The sequence below is a fragment of the Thamnophis sirtalis genome, unplaced genomic scaffold (assembly GCF_051295495.1).
Source record: "Thamnophis sirtalis isolate CommonGarterSnake01/CBP01778 unplaced genomic scaffold, rThaSir2_p1.2 scaffold_12, whole genome shotgun sequence".
In the NCBI taxonomy this organism is placed as follows: Eukaryota; Metazoa; Chordata; class Lepidosauria; order Squamata; family Natricidae; genus Thamnophis; species Thamnophis sirtalis.
Window position 1 is genome coordinate 32459388 of NW_028261392.1, and position 22694 is coordinate 32482081.

Here is a 22694-nt window from a genome sequence, read left to right on the forward strand (position 1 = left end):
CTTTTTTACCTCCTCCCTCTGTGTGAGTGTTTCCACATCATCACCGCCACTACTTCGTTTTAGATATATTTGTTAATGGGGACGGACGATGCGTATTATATAAGCGCTTATCTCCGAGAAGATTCAGAAAACGGCAGGGCTGACGCGGCATTTTGCGTGAACTGAGTTAGGACGCCTGTAACAAGTATGGTCAAAGATGGTCCCTCCCGTCCCCGCCCTGTGCGTCCCTTCGGTCTCCAGTTTGACCACATGGAAAAAATTTGCTACAAAATATGGGAAGGAAGGGTGGGTATCCTAATCTTCCAGTTGTCCCTTTTAATTTCCAGCAAACGGATGGTAGACCAATCTGTTTTTTTAAAAAAAAATTTTTAATTTTTAATTATCCTTACCAGAGGGATGGGGATTATTTTTTATATTATTAATACTACCTTTGGGATTATTATTGTAAATGAAACCTAGGCAATATCTATATGTATGGAAGTGGAGGTTCAACTTCACTACAAAGGTAAATTGCCTGTGGATTTTCCCTCCTTCACTCCTCAGAGAAAGAAAAATTCAAGGCCGCACAGGATCCCAAACTCCTAAGAGATGGGGGGAGGGTCTGTCCTGGCTAGGGAGAGAAAGAGATCCAGGAAAGCTCAGACATTGCATTCCTGCAGGGGAGTCTTTGGCCAAATCTGATGGTGCAGATCTGGCCTTTAAGCTGCGTTTTTGAAATTGGAAATGTTTCCAAGAACCAACCTGGTGGCAACTCTGCTACCAGAGATAAGCTATTTTGTGTGGAGGTTTTTCCTCAGGCTTCCTCATAGAGGTAAATTAAACCGTCCATCCAGCTAGCCTTGGTAGGAACAGGTGGTTCAGGGCCAAGGGAGATTAATCATTGGTGGTGGGTGTTTTATCATGGCAGCAAGTTTTGTAAAGGTAGTCGACTCCCCTCCCCCCAAAGGATGCTTTATAAAAATGAAAAGATTATATAGCACCTTTGTGGGAATTAGGCCGATTTAACCGGTCCTTGGATGATGGTGTTTGTGTTGCATGGGTTTCGGAAGTTACTTAGGCCGCTGCGACAGTTGGCGAGGCTTTTAGGGATGGCGTGTTGTACTTCTATGGGGATTTTAACTTGAGGGACTGGGAGCAGATCTTCTATGCGTTTGTAATGGGGCCTGTGTAGGTGTGTTCTGTCGTTTCCTCCTTAACTTAAGTATCTCTGGTAGAGAGCTAGAATAACGGTCGGGCCTGATTTCTAAATTATAAGACTCCCCTTTCAGGCAGCTGCTGTACGGTGAACGAGGTGGAGCGGGAAAGCCAGGTATGGCAAAACAGAACGTCGGAAGAGCTAAGGAAGGGAACGTGCACGCGCATGCGCGTGAACCAATGGCTCCAGGCAGATGCTCATCAGGAGACGGGGACACAATTCTCGGGGTTGCCACCTGGGCGCGCTGATAGGCGTGCACATAAAGACGCGAGGCCAATATATAAATATATAGTTTTAAAAATGTTCTCCTCACGTTTGGTGAGTTCATTCCCCCCTCCCCCCAGCTTCTAAAGGTGGGTGCAGATTGCAATACTTGCTGCTCTGCTTTTTTTTTAATGTTTGTTTGACAAACAGGAAGCTTCTCCTGGGAGAAAGGCCTTTGTGGCGGATCCCAACCCAGGATTACATTAATCAAGGCATTATTTCCCCAGGGCTGTGCAGCACAAATTAGAGTAAATCCAGATAAAATTGGATCGGCGACAAACCGAACGCTTAGAATAATCTGCTCCCCTTGCATTTTATTATATAAGGCCCTCAAATCTTTAAAGATCATCTGCGTCCCCTTCTAAACAGCCGCTTGTGCGGAACTTTGCACCTTGTTGCAAAGAGGCCAGATTGATGCAGCACCTGGCAAGGCGCCTCCCATTCTTCTCCTCTCCCAGTGCTAACATAGCCGTAGCAAAGAAGTCCACATCCTTGTTTTTGACCCATTGGTTTATTATAAGGTGGCCAGAAATAACAAGCGCTCTGAAGAAGTCACGATTTTCCCATGGAAATAAACCAGCGTCGGCAGTAGTAGAAAGAGGCTAGAGCCACTTTAGCTTTGCACTTAAAAAAAACAACAACGAAATACAGTAGGTGAAAAAGTAGGCCTCTTTACTTTGGGTGTGAAAATGCGAAATCGGACTCAAGAGGCTAGTCCTCTGCGAACCCTAGAGGAAGAGGAGAACTGAACGGCGAGAAAGAAGGGACGCGCCACGATCCCGGGAACTTTTAAAAGCTGGAAATGGGAGAGTGGGGAGGGGGCGAGATTAGACTATATCTTCGTGGGTGCGGGTATCGTTCTGCACGTCGCCTCGGCTTTCTTGTCGGCCTCCGAAAGATTTCCTTCTCCGGAGAATCTGTTCCGCCTCCTTGGACGTCGGAAAGCATGCGGCCGTCAGTTTGACCATCGCGGGAGGCTTTTAAGCTAAAGATGCGGGGGGGGGGGGGAGAAAATGGGTGGAGAGAGGAACGCAGGCAGGTGAGATCCGCCTCGCAGCAGCCAGGCGGACGAAAGCTGCTCGACGGGAAGGTGTGTCAAGCCGCGGGCTGACAGGTTGCCTCTCCTTAAAGCGCGGGAAAGGAGTTCCCCGCCTCGCCTGCGCAGCTGCCGGAGCGTCTCCCGCCCGCCCGCCTGAAACGGCGCGATCCATTGGCCCGACCCGAGTCCCGTCTCCCGTTCGGGGCTGCTTCACTTTCCAGAGTTCAGTTCGCTGCTTTGACCGTCCGCCGCCCGCGCGCGCGTGCTCACGCCGCCACCATTCCCGCCCTGCCACCTTTCCCGCGTCCCCGGCCTGTCTTCCCGTCGGCGGGGTTTATCGGACGGGGGGCAAAAGGCTGGTCAGCGGGCTCCTCGCTTCCAGATTTGGGGGTGGTGGGGATGGTGGACAGGGGGAGCCTCCATTTCCAGACGGGAAACAGCTCTGAGGAGAAAGGGGGGGGGTCAACGGAGGAGGAGGAAGGAAGGAGGGGGGGGGAGAGGCTGCATTAATGAGTCTCGCATACAATTCTCGCGCGCGCGCGCGCACACACACACATACACATACAGCGGCTGTTCCTCCCGCCGTCCCGTCTTTCCCGCCTTCGGTAACGAAAGGACAGCCTCGGGTGGGTGGCTGACTCCGCCGAGCTGGGTGACCCGTTCGCACTTGCCCCGCCTCGCCTGACACTCCGCTCCGAGAGACCTAGCTCGCTGCCGCTGTCTGGACGGTCGGCTGGTATGGCTAACCCACCGCGGGCATCCAGATCCGTCCGGGACCTCCGTTCGAACCTGGCAGTAGTAAACCGGCTGGCAGGCTCGTTAAGTTTTCTATTGATCTCGCGCCTGCTGGCGGAGAGGCGCGCGCGGAGGAGTGGGGGGGGGGGAAGCCGTGTGCGCGCCCGTGCGCCCCCATGTTCTGTGGCGATGCTTTTGGTGTGTGTGGTGGTGGCGGCGGCGGCGGCGGAGCGCCTCATTTTTTAATGCTGTGCCCCCTCTGCGCTTCCTTGACTAAAATTGGGTACCTCAGTTTGATCGCGCTCTCTTTTTATTTCTGTCTTCTTTCCATCCGCCTTTCCCCTCCCTCTTCCTTGCCGCGAGGAGCAAAAATACCAGAAGGGGAAAAAAACTTGCTTCTTCACTTGTCTCCTTCTTGACAGGGCTGATCAGTTAACCCAGGAGCCCTTAGAAAGGTTGGTATGATTGCGGAAGAAAACCCTTCACTTCCTAGTATTTTTTTTTTTTAAAAAACAAGCCTCGTTCACCTGATGAATAATATTCTGTCTCTGGTGAATATATTCTTTTCTGGTGAAAATTTAGTAACTATAAAAAGGGAAAGGAAGACATTATTTTTTTGTGTTGGTAAGCTACAGTTGTGGTTGAAGTGGTGGTTATTATTTCTGACTGATTTCAGTTTGATAGGTAAGAAGTTTGTAGGCTGGCCAAGTAGAGCTAAATTAAAAAAAAACCATGTTTATTGAACTCTGCCAAGAATTTTGTAATTTGTTGAGATTATACATAGCAGGCATATGCATGTAATTTTTCTATTGTTTAATTGAAATTATATTCAGTATCTGGGTCTGTGTATTTGCTGCCTTAAATTTTTAGGTTTATGAATAATCATTATAGTATGCTATTATCACAAAGTTACTGGACCTTATTTCCCCCTGGGTGCTATGTTTTCAATACCTTTAGACACATTTTTCCTTTATAATTATCTGTTTGCAACAATGTATTTGATAATATATTTCATATATATTTCATATATTCATTTTATTTCTTTATCATGTATCTTGACACTGCTTACCTTTAGGCATGAAGAAGAATTATATTGCCCAAGTTATGTATGAAAGATCTTACACATTTTTTCTATGCTGTGTTTCAGTCAAGCTACAATTTTATAGTTATGGGAGGAAAAATCCATCAATAAATGCAACACACCATTTATTTATTTATTAGATTACAAGTCAGAGTAATAATTACCATTTATAACCAAATGAATGAACTAATCATATTGAGCTGATAAGTTCACCGAAGTATTTTTAAAATGTATTTCCAATTTCCCTTTCTGCAGTTAAATATATATAACATTCTAAAAATTATTTACTTACTTTAGGTAGGAAAAATAAAACATATGACAATATAAATTGGAATGTCAACCTACATCGTGCAAGATTTTAGCATAACTGAGTTAGTGCAATTCCATTTGTTTGAATCACAGAGGTATGAAATGGACAGAACGGTTGTATCGATAAGGGAAAATATTCTTTTGAAATATGAAGTGTTTGACATGTGAAAGTTATTAAAAACATGGGAAATGTAAATACTATTTTTTAAAAATAAAATTAATCTGAACTTCATTTTTCACAATAATTACTGTTTCATTGGGTATAAATATTTGATTTGGATTCCACTAATAGAATTCAACCTTTTGCATAATTTTAAAATAGAGATCGAATAGTACTTTCACAGTTTGAAGCCATCACTTGGATTTGAAAAATGCTTTTACTGCTTTTAACAAAATAATGTATTAATATCACAATGTTTTTAAAAAAATCAAAATGTCTGAAAGCTAAACATACTGACAAGAGAATGTGGAATACTGGTTATATTTCAGCACATAATCCAGTGTGCTTAAATCCACTGAAAATGATTAGGTGGTGTTTATGCTTATTTTTAGAAGAAGAATTTTGGATTACTATTTATCAAGCTAAATGCTTCTTTTGTAGCTCTTATGCTTTCAATAAATAACAAATATTATCATCCTGTAAGCGCCTACATATAAATAGGAAATAAATGCATTAAACATAACATTTGTAATATCTTCAGTGAGCCTATTTTATTTGTTGTATATCAGTAATATATTATAGTATATAAATATTAGTGTCTTGGGTATGAAATAGTTAATCATTAGGATTTGGCCTGAATAAAATAGATTATTTTTATTCTGAGCAATCAAATATTACAATAATCTATACACAAGTAAAATCTTTGTATTTTTTTAAAAATAATGTTTTTAACAACAAAATTAAAATAGAGAGTTGTGGTTTAAAATATTTATAATGAGTTTAGCATATCCTCGCAAATAATAAAAGTAAAGCACATGATAGTGATCAGAATATTGCATTGCTTTCAGTGGGATGGAGAAACAGTATTGGATCCGTTGATCATATTTAATTTAGCACTTAGTTGTCCTTCTTTGACCCTAGGAACCTAGGTTTTAATCTAATTCCTGTCTGTATATATTTATCAGATCAGGATGGCCAACTTCCTCTGAATTTGGCAACTCAAGCAGCATGATAACTTTTTCAGTAATAAGAAAAACTTTTGGTTTGATACTATAACAAAAATTTTCAGTGTAATATGATCAGGAGCTTATTTTGAACCAGTGACAATCTAAAACTGTTTATAGAACTAAACACATTTATTTAAAAATAAGCATCCCATATTTTAAATCTTGTTTTTTTCATGCTCAGAAATATATATACATGCACATATAATTTGTTTATTTATAAACCAATCCCATTTAATGTAGTTATGTTACTGGTACTTGCTTAACTAAAGAAAATGGAAATGAGAAGCAGAAAGGTTTGCGAAAGTATGCAGCTTACTTTTATATGCAGAAATAATGAAGAACCAAATAGAATGTATGGAATATGTGCTTCTTTAAAACCTTTTGTGGTTTGAATTAATTCTTTTGGGTGTTTGTATCAAACTATAATAATTTGATTCACAATGCTGTAAAAGAGTTAAGTGTATTTAAACTAATTTAAATCTATTAATTTGATGGAGATTTGTCTTTAGAAAGTTGTGGATTAGAATATTAGTAAGTTTTTTTCACATTATTACAATATTTTCTTGCCTGTTAGTGCAGACATATTAACGCATTCATACAATTACATTTATGCATCCATACAAAAACTCATGTATAGTGTTCATGTATAGTATAAGCGCACTCTTATTTATCCCATTGAAGAATATTCACACAAAGTTTATGAAATAGCAATATGGAGCTTAACTATAACAAAAACCAAGCAGCTGGCAATAACATGCATCTATATACAATGAATGATATCTCTATATTGGGAGAGACAAAACAACATCTATCACTTTTCACACCTGTTTTACAAACAAGAATATTTTTCAGTTGAATTTGATTTTGATGTTCTTAATTCTAAAAAGCTTTTAAACCTGTAGCATTATTTGTAATGTATACAAGAAAAATGCCACTAAGGAATAAATAAATCATTTAATCCATTAATTTAAAAATAAAATATTAACAAATTAGCTTCTGTAAAAATATAAATACAATGAAATGAAGCCATTTGATATCACTGAAATGTACAAGAATTTGTCTGACAGCTGAAAATATACTTTAGTGCTTGCTTAGAAAAAAATAGAAAAACATAAGCTTGAAAAAAAAACATATTATCAGTAATTTGGATTTAATCTGCTTTTCACAGAGTTTAAAAATATAAGGTACTAAGTAAGGAATTATTTATCTGAAATCAATTCTATTTGGTGCTAGTTTCCAAAACAGATGCACAAATACACATCAAGTTTCAGCTGCATTTGAAGGTACTGATTTTAATCTACAGTGGTTTGGACCATGCATCCTTTCTTGCATATGTGCCTCTTGGAGGATCCAGATAATTTTTTGAAGATCCATAAATCTGCACTGATAATTAGTGAGGGCACTGTGCTGACACCCTCATGTCATGCCCTGCTTGTGGATTCCCATAGGTGTCTGACTGACATAAAGCACTAGACTAGATAACCTCTTGATCTCTTCTGTCCTTATGGACCAACTCTATGGAGCACCCTCCTTGAAGCTTTAGAGCTTAATATTTTTTTAAGAAAAGTATTACAAAAAAGGATATTCAGATTGAATTTGGTATAATTAATTAATATATACTTTAACTGTGATTTATATTTCTGATTATATTATTACTATTCTGGCATTTTTTAAAAAAAATATTTTCTTATCCCATCTGGGATTTGGGGTTAGATAGTGAGATTATATATATAACATGCAAAGATTACATTGAATAATACAAGCTTAACAGAAACAATGTTTCTGGAATCCTTTTATTAATAGTAAACTATCACAGAAATTTTATATGCGCATATTACTTTGTAGGTTGCACCAGTGCAGTTTAACATTTTCAAATAATAAATAGGCTGAATTGAGGCTTTTGTAACCTAATATTACATACCTTAAGTTATAGTAAAAAGCTAAAATAGCTTGTTTGAACTTTTGTTTCGATTCGAGAAAATATTTAATTGGAAGTATATTTTAGGCTGCGGCCTGACACACCTATTTAAAGGAAGTCATTGCCTATTTACTCAATAGGATTTACTTCTGAAATAGCACTGTTAATTATCTCAGTGGAGATCCTCAATAAGACAGTGTATTATTAGACAGTAAAGCTGCTACAAAAGTAGATGTTTTATACAATTATATTTGGATGTCCATAAAAATTATATTTGAGAAAATGAATTTAGGAGTACCATTTTGGTTAGGCCAATAATCGAAATTAAAATGTACATGCTTATAAATATTGAATGAATCAAGTTCAGGCCACCCTAGCAAATACTCAGCATGTGTCTTAATCACAAGGTTAAATCTTGCGTTGTCAGTAATAAATCTACATTTGTTACAAGTTTAATTTCATTTTCATTGTGAAGAGTTACCTTAAAAATGGTCTGTTTAACACTAACAGCTCAAGATACTTTTCAAAACAAGCGACGTTAAATCTAAATAAAGGTGGTAACCAGAAGAAAGGAAATGGAAGACCATTGGTTGTGATTTGAAATGACAGTTATATGCATATGCCACCACCTTAAGATTCTAGGAGTTTTCATGTTGGAAAAGATTTATGTAAAGTATTTAAACTGAAACTTAGATTCAGTCTTCTTTTCAGTTATTGAGGAAGAAGCTCCAACAAACTCGCTAAGAATATTTCTAAGCAGATGTGTTTAGAATTGTAGTCTAGGTTGAAGGTACCATAAAAAATTACTTCTCTTAATTGTAGTTTTTAAAAATTTAGTGAATAAGCCACGAAAGAGCAGGTAACAAACAAGTATAAAACTTTTTTTAAAATAAAAAAATACTAGTCTATGTAACTATGATTAAAATGAGTATTTTAATTCCACACTTTTATAGAATTTTGTTAAGCTACTTACATATAAAATAAATAAATCTAACATTGGCTGAGCCACAAAGCCTACTTTGTCCTTAATAGCAAGGTATGAAAGTAAACATATTTTCCACATTGTTGTTCTGTAATTTTAAGTTTTGTATTCTAGACATCTATAAAATGTGTGTGTTTGTTTACAACAAAACAACAATGGCTTATATTTACTTTTTATTGCTGTGAGGGAAAAAAAGCATGTTTCCATGACAATAGTGAGATCAGCAATACTTTGGGCAAACCTATGGCCCTTCTGTTTCCCCAGTGGGGTTGATAATTTTTTTTCTTTGAATAACAGTTTGTTATACCATGTGCCATAGATAATAGTTTTGTAAGTGGATATCAGCTTATACAGATAAATAAACCTCCATGTCTAAAGGCACTATATCGCTATGTGAGGGAAATAACACGTAGAATTTGCTATTATGTTCTGCCTAGAAATTCTTATTGCTACATACTGTAGTAAATATTTTGTTTCACTAGATCAGGGGAGTCTAACCTTGGCAACTTTAAGGCTGCATGGCTGGCTGAGGAATTCTGGGAATTGAAGTCTACAGGTCTTAAAGTTGCCAAGGTTGGATATCCCTGAACTACATGCATCTATGAGTTCTGTCCTAATTAATTTTTTTATAGATGTTCCACTTTTTTTATGAAAGTACTTTGACATCTTTTATTATTTGTGACACAGTATGCTAGAGATCTTTGGAGTTTATCAAAATTACATTGTTTTAATATATTGATAATAGGAACTAAACTTTGTTAACTCCCATTCATTTTAATAAGATTTACTCCCAAGTAAATGGGTATAGAATTGTAGTCTTAATTAGCTTTATCCGCTAAAATTATGATTGCATCAATGCCTGGGAGTTAGTCCCTTTAAGTAGTGCTTGTTTTCATGCAAGTATGCATAGAACTGTTTCTTGAAAGTAAGTTTTGTTCTGCTAATAAACTTTCAAATAAATCTATTAGGCTATAAGCAAAATTTGCTGTGGATCATATTAAAAAGCATATTAATATATCAATAAAAACTTCATGAAGTTAAAAAAGGAGTGAAAAATATTTTTCATTCATTAGTGTTTATTATTCTGAAAAAATATATAAAAAGAGAAAAATGACTGATTATCCAAGTGGAATGTTACTAATGAAGCTCTCAGTGTAGACAAACTGAATTTGATATAGAAGGATTTTTTCTTTAAATTATTTTTGCTAAATAATAATACATCACAAAATGAGATGAAAAAAGTCAAACAAAAATAAATTTTAAAGTTGATATTTCTTTATTTTATACTTGAAAAGCAGTTTCTTTAAAAAAATCATGATGCTTTTTATATATTGTTTTTTAATAGCAGATTTTCTCATCAAAATTTCTGTAGCAGCTTTGGTCTTAGCAATTCCTCTCTTCATCTCACCATGTTAAAGTTTGATGATAAATTTAAATTTAAGCTGCCAATACTTCATGTAGTTACATTATTCCCATTTACTCCTTTTCCCTCAGTCTACATTGTTAGCAATTAAGTTTTTGACATTCAGCACCTTTCAGCTATTATTTCTTTCTTTTCAACAATATACTTGTGTAAGAAAGCCTCATTATGCCCATTTTACAGAAGAAAAATCAAGGTTGAGGAATCCTGACTTAGCCAAAACTATTCTGACTAGATTGCATTTTCAAATTTAATATTGTGCATATGGAAAACTATTCTGCTAACATACGATGATGATGTTTAGAATTTAAACATCAAAAACCTAAAAGCCATTATTACTGAATGCTTTTATGTTTCAAACTTCTGAAGAATTCAAAAGAGACGTTATTTAAAATAAAACGTAATAATGATTAGATATGAAAAATCTAGACAGATCAAGTTATTCTTAAAATAATAACAAAATATATTTAGTATAATAGTTATATACTAATCTGTCTGCTGTTTTCAGAGAATGAATCAGTATGTTTATGTTGAAGAAAGACATAGTGAGTTAATTCTTTCTCCCAAGCATAGATGTGTCTGGGAAAAAATTCTCATTGAACAGAGCAATCATCACTTTCGTACTGAATATTACATTATTTTTAATTTTTAAAGCTGCAGATTTAGATGTGAATAAGTCTCAGGTAGCACAGTAGGCCTATTTCTATGTATTAACAGACACTTTAAATTTGATACTTTAAAAACACATGTATCAGTGTGATCTATAAAAATATATGTACAATATGAAGGGAAGAATAGTTTTTTTTGAAGAGCACTCCGATTGGCATATAAGTAGCAAACTTCAAATATGACAAATACATATTTATTTTGATAGGAAGCATGCCACTTATTAATTAATGTTAGTGCTAGTAGGCTTTCTGTATCTTTTCCAGTTAAGGCTTTCTAAGTGGTATGCAACCTGAAAATAGAAGGCAAACCAAGTAAAGTATAGTAAAACATTACATTATAGTAAAAATAATATACAGAGATTTCAGACTTATTCAATATTAAACCCTGAAAATCAACAATGTAAATTAGAGATACTATGTACTCTTTTGCTATATATATATTCAAGTCAAGATGGGTGGCCATCAAATAATAAATAATATGTGACATACATATGCATAAATGAAACAAAGACAAACAGATCAAAATAAAAAGATACAATGTAGGAGAAAGTTGCTCCAGATCAAAATCTAGTCCACAGAAAACAGAGTTTGTAGGGTAAACTGCACCTTTGATAAGAAATGTATCTCTAAATAATGCTCAGATTTCAGAGTACAAAAGAGTGGGTTTCTTCATATCATTTAAAATGTTTGAAATCCAGAAGAATAACCATAGCGTTGCTAAAATAAGATTTGGGTGTTTATTATCATTTGAAGTACTGCTCCCAATAATAGTGGGACGTGAACACCAATTGTTGATTTTGGTGGGTGGGTATGCTGATATGGCAGAAGATGGACCTTTAGATGTCTAGAATGTACATCATCCAGATTTTTAAAAGTGACGATTAACTTGAAAATAAATTGGAACCTATTGTGACTTAAACAACAGTAGAGTTACCTGACATAATCCATGTTGTGTGCTTCTGGCAGCAGTCTGGCTGTACTTTATTCATTACTGTAACCCTTTTTCAGAGACATAAGCAACTCTTATGAAGAAGATCTGAAACATCATTTTGAGACATATAACCTGTATCCACCCTGTATCGCCTTCAGGTTATAAATTGTATATTAATCTTTTTCAAATAAGTTTTACTGTGCTTATCACAGTATTAGTTCAGAGTGAGTCTACAAAAGAATATTAATCTAATACATTTGAAAATTCAAATCCATGTGATTAATAAGCATTATCTATAAATAAAGTCCTAATGGTTCTTTGGCAATGTTGTAAACATAAGAATCAGAAGCAATTATTGTCATTATTGTTCTGCGAGTACTTTCGGTGAATACCAAATGGCTATTGCTGTCCAGCTACTTGGCAGATGCATATTTTGTAACAAAACAGATGTCAGCCAGCCCGGTCTGCTTCAATTACACTTGCCCAATGCATAGTGTGTGTAAAGGAAGAAGGAATCAATTTATTGAAGGCAAATAACCTGCTGTTGAAACTGTCTCCTGGCCCTTATTAACCTAGTTAAAAATGTAAGTTTTACATTGTAACACCAAAGAAGCCATTTTCATCCACTGAAGGAGTGGATGGCCAATCACCATGATTATTAGTACAAAATGGACAGTTGGAATATGAATGGTGCATGGATGGAAATATATGTGTACAAAATGATCTCTTACCTTTCAAAAAAGAGAGGTAGTAAATAGGATATATTAGCTTCCTATAATAAGGAAAATTAAATGACATTCTTTACAACTACCCTCCCTGTATTTTCTTTGATTTTCTAGTAAGTATTTTCAGTGAAGGCTATTGCAATTATTCTTAAAGCTTATAGCTCTTCCGTGTGGATTCAAGCTAGTATGCAAAATATGTACACATTTTTATGGTATTTGCCCATAACAATATTTTGTGAAACTAAAATATGTTGCAAAGTATGGCTTTGCATGAAACCAGACACTATATTTTGAAAATGGCCTGCATGCATGTTTTCTCTAATAATAGTTTAATGCCTCTAAATAAAATGAAAGCATGTTGAAAGCAATAAGTATAACATTTAGATATAAAAACTGCTTGCTTTGAAATCATCACCTAAACTACTGGTCTTTATTTTTAGAAACTGTTTAATATTTGTTTTTATCGTTGCATTTGATAAAGAGGTTCCATTAAAGGCTGGAGAAGTTTTGACTTTTGATGCCTGCTGTAGGCAATCTCAAATGTCATTAAGCATAGTCTTCCTTTAATTTGGTTGGTAGGAATTTAGTGAATGACTGATTAATATTTGAAATTAGACTTAAAAAAATCAAATTCTTCAGTTAATGGAGAAATGGCATGTGATAAATTAGAAATAAAACAGTGGATGTGGTATTTTTCCTGTGTATTTTAAATCTGTTAAGGTCATTTCTATGTTTCCATAAGAACAAGAGTTTTGTGAGACAGAAAGATTTTTAGCTGGAAGAGGATCTAATGCTAATCCCCAGTCTAGGCCACAGTTCCTTCTCTCTAGCAATTCTATTCATTTCCACAAACAACTACAAAATCAGGGTACTGATTCATCAAGCTTGCATAGTCTATTCCACAAGTAGAGTAGTCAGAATTTCTGATAGGACTTTTTCAGTCCTTTCTACAGAGGCATTTTGAAGACTAAAACAAATGCTTGGTCACAAGTTGCCTAATGTGTTATCTTCAGAATTATGCTTATTTCCCCATTCATTGAACCAAACTCTATTTTGAAAAAAGATCACCTCCCTCATCATTTGATGCTTTACTTTGCAGCTGACTTAAACTCCTGGTTGTTTAAAGTGCACGTGACAATGAAAAAACATTGATTGATTGATTTAGAGAATGAAGGACCTACAACTTTTGCTTTAAGAATATGTTGCATCCTTTGATTGGTATATTTAGCAGATAGTCCAGGTCACATCAAACAAATAATGAAGTTCAGCCTATAAAAAAATAAAATGGATTGGATACATCCCCCCACTCTTTCCCTTTCTCTCTCTCTCTCCCCTTTCTGTGTATGTATGCATGTGTGTGTGTGTGTGTATGCATATGTGTTTATAATATATCTATACCTTCACTGAGTGTTCTTTCTCACTGTTTTCATACTAATTTCTATTTGGCAAAGGCCAAGTAAACATCTTAGAAAGTAGTAACATTTAGAATAGTAACATCTGAGCCACTTTAAGACTTAAATGAGTTTGCTAGGGAGGAAAGATAAAATCTGCCCTTCAATAGTCTGCTCAGACTAATCGGTATAATACCACTGATGATATTGTAGGTGGTTTTGTTTTGGCATGGGATAAATAGCGTTACAATCAGCAGGTCTAGTATGAAAAGCTGAATTCTTAAAAATAAATATTTTTACTATAGGAGAAGGAAGCAACAACTAATCCCACAAAGACATTCAAAGTTAATTTCACATATACATGCAATGTTATATTGTTAGATTATCAATATCTAAATCATTTCACTTACTTGAAAATAGGTAAATTAAGCATATAACATGATGCAGACATTCTAAATATCTGACTAATTCTCAATTCAAATAGAATTCTTTTTGGTAAATTACTGTTTATAATAATAATAAATAAAAATAATAGGTGTCCATCCACCTTAGTACTATAACATTTCATAAACATTTATTTATGAAAGCATACAATAATTTCTTTGTTGACTTCCTATTCATTTACTATTTGTACATATTTTTAAAACTTTACAAAACCCAATGAATTGTCTAGAACAAAATATATTCATAAGTGAATTTGTCCACAGGATTTGTTCACTACAGCTCATTACCATATTTTGAGCATCACATCTCAACTTTGGATAATGCATACATCCTTCCTAACAAAGTATGTAGATATTCAACAGACATTAAATACATTTTTTCTTGAATTAATTATAATTTTAGATCTCTGCAAGGAAAACGTAGCTGCCAAAATATGTCCCTATTGTGTGTGTTCCAATTTCATATTCCATGTTTCCCCATCCTTGTGAAATCCATGCCTTAGGAAAAGAGACTGAATTCCTAGAAGACAATTTTAAACATGAGAACAAGAACTATAATGAGTCTTTCAGAAGCTAGACAATTTCTTGCTCCTGTGCTTCTTGGCCCTTACAAAACAGCCTATTACCTGTATAGTATGTGTACAGACTATTGTATGTATGTACATATATACACAAAAAGTATGTATACTGTATGCATACATAGCATCTGTACATATTATGAATTCTATAGGGTAGTCTGGACACTTATATTTTGATTTCAGACAAGGGACTAACACATCAGTTCCAGAAGTTCTAATTCAACAAGAGGTTTTATATGATTTATTTTGGTTATAGTAGCCAACAACTTCTAGCATCTCTGATGTTAAGTAAAGGAAATCAGCCTAATGGAATATATAGTCATAAGGGTCGCATCAGGAAGCTAATTTTGAATAGTGTTGCTCTGCACAGTGTCAAATGGGAGCTATTGCGCTTACATCTGATTGGTGAATTTATCATAGCTGTTACGGGAAAAAGCTGGATTAATAGAGATTTAGTTTGAGGCAGCAAATCTTTATGGTGTTAAACTGTTAAGGAAGAGAAGTGTAGAGGAGTAAGGTAGAGGAGCCCAATAAGATTTTATATAGATGTTATAAGATAAACATAATTGAGCCAAAACATGTGAAATTACATTATGGAAGTTAAGGGGGGCAACTTTTAACAAGGGAAAAAAAGACAGAGAAACATGAAACTTTTCTTTCTTTTTTGGGGCGGGGAGGTGGATGATTTTACTTTAGATTGTCTTTGCCTACAGGTTTAACAGGTTTAATTCTTTGCATAAAAATGTATGTATCAGGAAAAACAGAATGCAAAGAAGGCATATAACTCTGCTCAACATTGTATACAATATATCTGGGATTCTTATTTTAATTTAGAAAAAATGACTACAAACTTGAAAATGCATCTGGAATATACTATGAAAAATGATTATATACCATAGTGTATTTGCAAGTTTCTTTACTGCACTGTATACTTTTATTAGCAAAAATGTGGATTTGTGTGTATGTACACTACTTATTTAATATATTTTACTTTTAAAATTATGGTAGTAATTTTGTATGTATTTAAATTTTATTTAAAACATAGCCTAGTTCTTGTTTTTAGTCTTTTGAACACTCTTTGGATAGAAGTGCAAAAATTAAAATATGAATAATGATAATAAAGATAACAATGTACTGTATAGGGATATACTCTATATTTAATTATGGCTTAACTGTATCATATGGTTAGGATAATTAATAATTTAGGTTAGGGTTTTTTCAGTAATAATGGCCTTCATGATACAACTAAAAAGTTCATAGTTGAGTTGGGGTTTTGATAATATTTCTCTATTTATAATCCATCTATATAGCCACTGTTGCATACCAACTTTTTCTGAACAATATTTCTTACAGATTTTAGGAGGCTTTAGATTAGGCTAATTATGAGGAAAGTAGTGAAATTATAAATCTCAAATCTGCTATTAACTAGGAATGATATAGTATAAGTATCTTAGATTGGATCCAAACTTAAAAAAAATCTTTGTGGATCTGATTTACAAAGAAATATTTCATGAAAACAGAAACTTCACTTTCAAATGATGAAAGGGAAACCAACAATTCTAAGTTACCTAAATTATCCATAGTTAGATAGACAAGACAATAGATAAGCAAATTAGCTAAAAGACTGATAGAGAGTGGGAGATGCTCTTTAACATGCCAATTATTAACTCAATATATTGTTACGGCTTCCAAGCTATTAAGGTCTTCTGTGTCAATGTGTACTTGGGGACTGTTTAATATGCAGATGGATGACATGACAGGCTGCAACTACTATTGTCTATCATGTCAGTTCAAATATGTCCGTACATATGTTGTACTCTTGTCATATGTTGTGCATGCATAACTTTTTAGGAAATAACAAAGTGCCAACATTTATGGATTTATTTTCTCCCCAGATGAGTTCTTTTCAAAGCTCTTGAATGCTTAGTGGAGCTAAAAAGTAATTCTAGGCTTCTGATTAATGTTCTGAAATAACTAAATTTATACCTGTATGTATAGAAGAAACCAAAACATTAGATTGGGAGACTACATAGGATTGATTTATGTAAAAAGCATTAACTCTTTTTTTTTCACCTACAAATTTATCCAGCAGTAATTAAATAAGCCTACCTATCTAAGAAACCTGCTAACACAAAATTAAAAACATAATTTTTGAAAAATACAAAATAGGATACCTCTGATAATTTATGGGGTTGTGATACCAGCGACTTTTCTAAGATACTAAAATAAGCAAACTGAGGAGAAAACTTGATTCATTACTTTGTTGTTTATTAAAACAGGCAGAAATCTCCAGTTGGTATACCAAATATGGAGTACCTCAAGTGAAGAAAATGAGTGTTAATTGTAAGAAAAGTATTTTTTATTTTAAAAAATTGATGCTTCTAATCTAAGCGCTTTAGGTTCTTTCACCATACTTTTCTTCTTAACATATTGCATCTACGTCTAGCTACTTTATTTGCCTTCCATCTTTTCTTCCAATCCCTTTCTAACTCTGAAGAATGAAAATGGATATGGAGAATTTAAAAAGATCACTTTCTCAAAAAGTGCGAAATTCAAGCTCACACACTATTGTTCTTCTCCAATTTTTCTATTATCTGCTGAGAAGTTATGCAATGAATGTGATGGGAATCTACTGGACCTACATTAGATTGATCTCTCAACCAATCCAAAATCTTAGGAAAATAGACGCAGCGATTCCCCCTCCCTTCCAGGGATCATGGTGTTTCTGTCACAATGAAGCCTGGATATTTTAATGTTTTTGTATCTCTTTATAGGAACTACATTTCCTGGGTCCACTATTGTCTTTCTATCTCTATTATGCAGATTACATTACAAGACCAGGTCTTTTGGGATCCTTGGTTCTTCAATTTCAGAACATCTTTTACCCCACTAAAGGCTTTGTTACCTATTTTTATTTGTTTTGCAACTACAGTGCAATTGTTAAAAACAGAATTAGGGCTAAGTTGTTTTGCCTTGTATTTTTGTTATTCATAATTCTTTTTGGAGCCTTCTTTTAACTGGAAATGGATTATTTATTGATCTATTGCTATTAAAGGTGATCCTAGGAGGTGCCTTGAGGAATACTAATGGGAAAAATGGGACAAAATGACATGTATAAACACACAGACACACACACACACACTAATGCTTCAGTGAATAAATGAACAGAGAAATACACTGAATAAAAAAAGCACCATTAATGGTGAAAAGTGGTCTGCACCTTCTACTTTCTTACTACATTAGCTGTTCACAGAATTTCAGATGCACCGTAAAAAGGTGTACATTCAAATAAACTTGTGGAATCATCCAACCATTGTGCAAAAATAGAAATAATAAGTAAAGATTATGTGGTTATTATGTGATTATGATTCTATAAGAGTTAAGTCACTATGGGGAATAGGACAAAAATCATTAGGTTTAAATTGCTAAAAACATATCAAATATTTCAGGTGGGATAAAGCATTTTCTTATAGTGTTTTGAGGGTTTTTCTGAGTAAGCATTTGTTCAATTTACAGGCTTTGAGTCATCTTACTAATACTCTAGATCATTTATTAGGAACAATAATGGAACTAGAGACAGTATTTCTAAATTCTCATTCTAGACACTATATGTTTCTTCAGTTATTTCTGTATGCTTCCATTGCTTTCAGTATATGAAGATGATTTAAGTGTAACTCAGGATTTTTTTTAAAGTTAACTTAGAAAAATGGGACAATCTTGATAAAATACTATATATACATAGGCATAGGCATAGGCATAGGCATAGGCATAGGCATAGGCATAGGCATAGGCATAGGCATAGGCATAGGCATAGGCATAGGCATAGGCATACGTACGTACGTACGTACGTACGTACATACATACATACATACATACATTCCTTTCCAATTGGCAAATTCTATGTTTTAGGGACGGTAAATGCAACATTTAGTCTATAGGGTTTTGGCAAAAGCATAAATTCTATCCACAATTGTTTCCTGTCTGTTTCTGCTCATGTGAATTATTTTGAAGTTTCTCTCTAGAAGCAGATTTTCAAGAATGTTTAGATCGGTGCCAAACTACCTAGATGGTGATATGTTGTACAGCTTCGGCATTTATTTGATGAAACCAATAAATGCCATTACCAGGGATATGTGTAAATGGTAAATTGTTATTGCTCTTACAACCATTTATAAAGCAGTTTGATTGTATGCCTTTACTGTTCTAACAGTGCATGATGCACCTGTGAATCCTTAGGAAGTTGGATCAGACATAAATATATGAATAGCCTTCCATGAATTTCAAGGAATAGTGAAAGCTTTGATTTTCCAAGCCCATATCTAATCTTTGTCTTAGCTTAAATCCAGGAGACTTTGTGGGTCAATGTGATAGATGAAGGGGTTTTTTTTAATGAAAAAAAAAACACTAATATATTGTGGGATCCTTGTATGCATGCAATTGGATGTAATTATTTGTATAGAGGGTGGAATTTAGGTTCATGGTTTATACAAAATGATAGACCCTCCTGTCAGAAGGATGGAAAAAAGATCTGGTGCAACATTTATGGTAATTTTTATGAGAAGCATCTATCTTCAAATTGGGTATGGGCTAAGTCATTTTTTGCAGTATTTGCTCCATATATTTGCATAACTTTTTCACTGAAAAAATTAACAAAAATAAGAAATGTGATATAGTTAAATTTAGCAGCAGGCAGGATGAACACAATTATATTATGTATTTAATTATGTTGCAAAATAACATTTTGAAATATAACTTCAATCTCATTAACACTTTCCTAAAACATGAAATTCTTGGGGAAAAACATATTTTAACTGTAAATATAAAATTAAATCATATTTACAATGTATTTTTGTTGTCCCACATCTAAATTAAGAATAACATAGTAAAATTTATTTGGCTTCGTAGATATCCAAATGAATCTGATTTAATATCTAATGAGATCTAGTCCATATACTTTTTTTTTTTTTTTTAAAAAAACATCCTCTGGGCACTGAAATAATGAAAGCAAAAATCAGCCTAAAGCATTGGACAGATTTTTAATAATTTATTTCTGTGCTTCATCTCCAGGGAATAGTTGCCAAAGACGTTTCATTTTGTGTTCAATGCTTGCATTAGAAGCTTACAAAAGATACACATCTAATTCATACACATACGGCATGGCACACAAAGAACATCTCTTTGTTAAATGCATACATCTAGATTTAGAGTGGACATAGAAAAAACAGTTGGTACTGTAAATATTTTGCTCAAGTAGATATTTTGTGGAGGTGATTAATATGTCTGGATAGTAATCTGTATCTTTAAAAGAAGGGAATTTCAGTTTGGGCCTACCAATTCCATTGACAGGCCTTTATAGCTCTGTAACACTGCCCAAAGGTTAGAGTCATTAGCTAGTCATCTGATCATGAACATTTAATTTATACATTCCATTGGTGACAGGAGGAATAATAAATCTCTTTCTGAAGCCACTAAGATCAATACTTCCTGGAAGAAGCCATCTTAAAAAAATCAGATAAGAAACAGACGTAACTGACTATGTTTTAACCAGCCACTCAAGTGCAGGCTAGGTTGTAAGAAACAGAAAAGGATAATCAGATTTATTTAAACAAAATTGATAATATAAGAATCTTCTGGATTAGACCCATCCTTTTGAATACATTTTTATATTCCCGCTGTGGCAATTTGATTTTTACGGGAAGCCTACAAATTGTATGAATGCAACTATCGCCTTTGGTATTAGAAGTCATGTACACCATTATAAATAATAGCTATTTCCTCCAGGAATTTATCTAATCCCATTTTTGTTTATTTTTATTTACTTATTCAGATTGTATACTTCCACAAGGTTATGTAGCTTGCATCCCCACTGCATTACTACAATAGTAACTCATTATAAGCAAAATAATCTAAAAAACAAATTAATCACGAAAAAACCCACTACAGTAAAAAAAACAACCAATTCCATATAACCAACTACAGGCTGACTCAACCACAACATTACATTTATTATTCCTGCAAGTTCTTTGGAAGATGGGTGCTTCAAACATCTTTCTGAATATTAATAGGAAGGGAGGCTTTTTAAAGCAATCCACATTAGCTGTCATTGATTTCTACATTTTATGGTACCAGTGCCATAACATTTCACTTTCTATTGTCTTGAATTTTCATAGCATAACTCATGAGTTTTTCTTAGCCTACCAAATAACAGGAAAAATTATCCTACCCCACATTTTTCCCACCTTGCATAAATTTATAAACTCTTGTTATGTTTTCTTTCCTCACTATTTTTTGAAATTAAAAAAGTTTCAAACATTTAAATACTTTTGGAGTGTTTTCTAGGATCCTCATCATTTGAGTTACTTTGATGTAACCCTTTTGTTTTTTGTTTGTTTGTTTTTGTGAGGCACTGACTGAAAGATTCTACCACAATCAGTTGTGGTCAAACTATTGATATGTATAAAGCTTTAGAATATTGGCAATGCATTTTTTTTAGTCCTAATGATGCCCATTGTGAACTTTTCTGCCTTCTTGGTGGCTACATAAAAATCTGACTTAAAAAAAAAATCAAGCCATGAACTACAATCACCCAATATTTTTCCTGGTTATTCACAAACAGCTGAAACACTACTAGAATATATTGTTCTAATATGCTTTAATTTACTCCATGACTGAATTGAGTTTGCCATTTTAATGTCCATTGCTCCAGCTACCTCATTTCAATCCGCTTTTACTTTTATAAGTCTGAGTGATTTGGAGTCATCAGGCATCATTGATTTAGTTAAAATAGCATGAAGCCCCTTGAACAGCCTGATTGCTTTCCTTTTCATTGTAGGAACTATTCTTTAGATCTTATCTTTTAATTACAGGTAATCCTTGATTTATGACTTACATTTGGGACTGGAGTTTCTGTGGTAATTTGGTGTGGTTGTAAAATGAATCATCCAATTTTAAAGCCATTTTACCCTGCTTGTCAAGCTAACCAACATAGTTGTTAAATGAATCATGTGGTTGTTAAGCGAATCCAGCTTCCCCAGTTGACATTTTTAGTCAGAAACTGGCTGCAAGACTGCAAATCACGATCACTTGACTGTAGGATCAGTTGTTGCAATCAGTTGTTAATGTGAGCTGGTTGCCAAGCACCCAAATTGCAATCACGTGACCATGAGGATGATTTGACAGCCATGAATGCGAGGACAGTTTGTAAATCACTTTTTCCAAAGCCATCATAACTTTGAGCCATTGTTAAATGAACACTTGTAATTTGAGGACTTGGCTACCTGTAATTACTTTTGGCAAAAGTCCTGTACACATGCCTATGAAAATTAAAGAATCTTTTCCAGCAACTATGTTGCACATTTTTCTTTTGCTTTCAAGTGTACATTAAGCAGTTTTTAAAAAAGGTATTTTAAGGTTTTAAAAGTTATGGTAGAATTGTTTCATTCACATAGATTCCTAACCAAAATTGTCAGTTCCTGGGTTTATTCTTTTTTTACAGTCCAGATGTTCCATTAGCATTAAGTTCTAAATTTTGATAAGACAGTGAAAGTCCTAGTGTTTATTATATATTCTTAATGCCAGATAACAGATTTTAGTAGATTATTATTTTAGTTATAGCTTATGTTAGATGCTGCATTTTTGCAGAAATACAGTGGAGGGTGATGAGGTGAGACCAGAAGATTGGCATTTGGTAAATACTGGGAATAAATGCTATTGCTTTAGAGAACATAGCCTATGGATACTTCTGTATTCTTCTCCCCAGTACCTCAAAAGAGGTTGAAAATTCATTTAGGCCAGGGGCGTCAAACTCACGGCGTCATGGCGGTGTCACATGACGTATCACAACTCCCT

At 34.5% G+C, this 22694-nt stretch overlaps 1 long non-coding RNA gene across 3 annotated transcripts in view; it reads left to right on the forward strand.

The window, feature by feature from the left end:
• Window positions 1–22694, forward strand: part of LOC106549329 (uncharacterized) — an 82776-nt gene that overhangs the window by 6631 nt on the left and 53451 nt on the right. The window contains exon 1 of one of the 3 annotated variants that reach the window (XR_015698198.1): window positions 3456–3688. The exons of 1 other annotated variant lie outside the window; for it this stretch is intronic. This is a non-coding gene — a long non-coding RNA (uncharacterized LOC106549329). Of the gene's footprint in view, window positions 1–3455; window positions 3689–22694 lie in introns of those variants that run through there. One more of the 3 variants, XR_015698197.1, reaches the window with a different exon arrangement.